Source organism: Phacochoerus africanus, chromosome 11 (assembly GCF_016906955.1).
Source record: "Phacochoerus africanus isolate WHEZ1 chromosome 11, ROS_Pafr_v1, whole genome shotgun sequence".
NCBI lineage: Eukaryota > Metazoa > Chordata > Mammalia > Artiodactyla > Suidae > Phacochoerus > Phacochoerus africanus.
The window spans coordinates 25,779,198-25,783,610 of NC_062554.1; the positions used below are offsets into that span (position 1 = coordinate 25,779,198).

The following is a 4,413-nucleotide window of genomic DNA, read 5'->3' on the forward strand; positions in this document are numbered from 1 at the left end:
AAGAGAGGGAAAAACACTTAGGTTTTCAGTTTTACAGTCTCCAATTTGGGTGCCCCTCTGTCCACTAGGTACACTTTACTTCCTAGTTGAGCATTTCCTCCGGGCCTTACGGGCCTTTTCTCCAGGCTCTTACACAGAAGGAAGCATTCCTCCCATTTCTGGCCATTAACGCCTGAGCATGTAGGCTCTTCTCTTTCTCTTCTCCTGATCGCACTGTATGAGGGTAATGCAGCATTTTCTGGCTTCCCTGTGGCAGGGAGTGGTGGGGGGAGGGCACAGGTCTGAGAGCAGAAAACAAAGCTCCTGGATGGGAGAGCCAGTGGGCAGGGCCATTCTGTCACTTGGGCACCCTTTGCAGGTCCTGGAAATTTCTACATCCTCACATTGGATGTGCCCCTGATCTGTGAGCTGCTGTCAGGGTCAAAATCAGACCAGCTATGACATAGAGCCTTGGAAGTTGTTTAAAAAGAAAGTATAAAGAGATTGTGTAAAGTTTAGTTTTTTGTTTGTTTGTTTTGGGGATGTTTTTTTGGCCATGCCTGCAGCATGCTTAAGTTCCCTGGAGAGGAACCCAAAGCCACTGCAGTGACAATGCCAGATCCTCAATCTGCTAGGCCACCAGGGAACGCCTGTAAAGTTAGTGCTTAAAGGACAAGGGGATATTCTGAAAAGGGGTTTCATAGGCTGGAACATTTAGAACACATGTAAATATAGAAGAACATGGTTGGGGTGGTGGGCTCTGGGGAGAGGAACAGAGACTCTGGGATGGGGAGGGAGGAGGACTTTATACTTCAATCCTCTCATACAGTTTAGACTTTGTCTCACTTTTGTAAAGTAAGGGTTTTTTAAATTGAAGTATAGTTGATTTATAATATTGCCTTCGTTTCAATTATTCAGCAAAAGGATTCAGTTATACATGTTTTTGAGATTATTTTCCATTATATGTTACTACAAGATATTGAATAGAGTTCCCCGAGCTATACAGTAAATACTTATTGAAATCTATTTTACATATAGTAGTGTGTATATGTTAATCCAACAATCCTAATTAATCCCTCCTCATCCCCGCCCACCAACCCAACCCTTTCCCCTTTGCTAATCATAAATTTGTTGTCTGTGTCTCTCTTTCCCTTTTGTAGATAAGTTCATTTGTATCATTTTTGTTTGGTTTGGTTTGGTTTTTTTTAATTACTCAATGAATTTATTACATTTATAGTTGCACAATGATCATCACAATCCAATTTTATAGGATTTCCAACCCACAACCCCAGCACATCCCCTAAACTGTCTCCTTTGGAGACCATGAGTTTTTCAGTCTATAAGTCAGTATCTGTTCTGCAAAGAAGTTCATTCTGTCCTTTTTTCAGATTCCACATGTCAGTGAAAGCATTTGATGTTGGTGTCTCATTGTCTGACTGACTTCACTTAGCATGATAATTTCATTTGCATCATTTTTTTAGATTCCATATATAAGCGATGTCATAGGATACTTTCCTCTCTCTGTCTTATTTACTTCACTTAGTACGATAATCTCCAGGTCCATCCGTGTTGCTGCCAGTGGCAGGATTTCATTCTTTGTCATGGCTGAGTTATATTCCATTGCATATATGTACCACATCTACTTTCCATTCATCTGTCCATGGACACTTAGGTTGCTTCCATGTCTTGGCTATTGTGAATAGTGCTTTGTGAACATTGGTCACCCACCTCTCTTCATCAGCCGAGGAAGAAGTCTGTGAAATCAGGTTTAGGGGTAGGGAATGGGCTTAGGGGTAGGGAGTAGCATTTCCTAAACTATTTCCCACTCAGGGATCAGATGTGGGTGGAACCAGAAGGAGGGTCCAGTGCGAGGCTTATAAAAGTGGGAGGCAAGACAGCCCTTCATTATCAAGTTCACTGTCTTCAGAGCAGCTGCTGCAGCTCTTGCGATGGACTTGGTTGCTTTTTCTCTGGAGGTAAGGACTGGGGCCAGGGGTGGTGATGCAGGGAACAAGCTGCAGACTAGGAAGTGTCAGGGTTTCTTGCCCAAGGAGTGGGCTAGGGGTAGGGGGGTAGGGAGGTGGGAGGGATGGCAGAGGGGATAAATAGCTAAGTCCCCAAACCTTCTGGAGAAGGCCCACACAAGAGAAAGGAAGGATGAGCCAGGACTACTTGGAAATAGAGGCTGTGGCCCTGGAATTGTGACCCTTGCCAAGGTGTGACCCTGGTAAAGTTACCCTTCCCAGACTCTGGGCTAGGTCGTGAAGTGTGTGGGGTAGGGAGGTAGGGCTGGGCAGGAGCAGAGTCGAGGGAGGATGGAGAGAGGCAGGCCTGGAAACTTTGGCCTCACCCACCCCCACCATGCTCCCGTCTAGCAGTGACTGAAGGAAGGACCTGATGCCACGGGCAAAGAGAAGACACCCGTGGTGTGGGCGGGTGTCAGAGTCTGGGAGCGGCGGGGAGCCAGGTGTGGGTCTGGTGGCAGAGCCTGCGATGCGGCGGAAGCTGCGGGGCTGGACCCCTCGGCTCAATATCCCTGTGCTCTGCTCACCCGCCCCCGCTGCCCCTCCGCAGATGGGTAAGGGCTCCTTCAAGTACGCCTGGGTGCTGGACAAACTCAAGGCGGAGAGAGAGCGAGGCATCACCATCGACATCTCCCTGTGGAAGTTCGAGACCAGCAAGTACTACATCTCCATCATCGACGCCCCGGGCCACAGGGACTTCATCAAGAACATGATCACCGGCACCTCCCAGGTCGAGCACCCTGTTCCCAGGGGCCTCTCTTTGCGGGGCGGGGTGGGAGTCGGGGTGGGGGGTGGGGTGCCAGGCCAGGTGCCAGGTTTGACAAAGTGCCAAACAAAGCCTCCAGTGTTTCCAATTTATCTGAAACACAGTAGATATGGCCTTTCGATCTTACCAGTTCTGCAAGGGGTCTCTGTCCTTGAGCCCAGGAACCAATACAACTTCCTGGAAGCCAGTTCCCACGGGGGGGTGCCTAGACTCATTCTGACTGCCCCTCTCCCACCGGACAGGCATTGGCACTGTGTCCGTGGGCCGCGCGGAGACCGGCTTCCTGAAAGCCGGCATGGTGGTCACCTTTGCCCCCAACAACGTCACCACTGAGGTCAAGTCTGTGGAGATGCACCACGAGGCCCTGGCTGAGGCCCTGCCTGGTGACAACGTGGGCTTCAACGTGAAGAACGTGTCGGTGAAGGACATCCGTCGCGGCAACGTGGCCGGGGACAGCAAGAACGACCCCCCGATGGAGGCCAGCAGCTTTGTGGTGCAGGTAGGCGCCCGCCCCGGAGGTCAGGGGCCTTGGCTTCCGTGGTGATGGAAATGCTTCTTAGGAAGATCAGTCCCATTTCCACGGAGGCCCCTGATGGGTCGAGAGGTGGTTCGGATGCAGGAGCCATCAGGTCCCTCCTAATTCTGTCCTCCCGCCCCTCCCCCACCAGGTGATCGTCCTAAATCACCCGGGACAGATCCACGCCGGCTACTCCCCGGTGCTGGACTGCCACACGGCCCACATCTCCTGCAAGTTTGCTGAACTGAGGGAAAAGATGGACCGGCGCTCTGGCAAGAAGCTGGAGGACAACCCCAAAAGCCCTGAAGTCGGGGGACGCGGCCATGGTGCAGATGGTGCCCAGCAAGGCCATGTGTGTGGAGACCTTCTCCCAGTACCCACCTCTAGGTGAGCCACACCCCTCCCCCAAAGGTGTCCCCTTCCAGAGCTCCCACTCTTTTTTCCTCTTCCAGGCCATTTCGCTGTAAAGGACTTGAGGCAAACAGTGGCTCTTCGCATCAAGGCGGTGGAGGAAAAGACAGCCACCACGGCCAAGGTCACCAAGGTGGCAGGAAAGGCCAGCAAGAAGTGAAGCGTGGCCTCCCCCTGCCCCACCCCGCGCTTTAGTTTCCTCAACAGTCCCCACTCTATAAGACACTTCTGTGTATCGACTGAATAAAATGAGTAATAAAACTGCAACTAGCTGTCTTGGTTTCTCCCAAGAAGGAAAGCTTGAGGTCAATTAGGAACCCCTGGGTAGGTGAACAAATGAAGGCAGGCCCATAGGCTTCAAAGAGGTTTTATGCCCTGGGTGGTGAACTTGATCTGCAAGGTCCTACCTCCTTCTCCTACCCAGGATTCTATCCCCTCCTTCTCCCAGTTCCCTCCAACCTAATCATCCCAGGCTGGTCCTCTCTAGGAGGAAGAGGAAATATTTGGGGATGTGATTAAAGTAAACTCACAACGGCATAGGGCAGGATCTCAGCACCAATAGGTTAGTCCAACAGTACCATGTGCTTCCTTCTCACCCACCCTTTCAAATGTATTTTTCTCTTATAAGTATAATTGATATACAATGGTGTATTTCAGATGTGCAGGAAAGTGATTCAGCTGTGTTTGTGTATGTATAGTATGTACATTCTTTTCCA

General features: G+C 50.4%; 1 pseudogene; it reads left to right on the top strand.

Annotated features, from left to right (window-relative positions):
- The first annotated feature begins 2,553 nt into the window (after positions 1-2,553).
- Positions 2,554-3,857, top strand: LOC125112089 (elongation factor 1-alpha, oocyte form-like; annotated as a pseudogene).
- Positions 3,858-4,413: the final 556 nt, after the last annotated feature.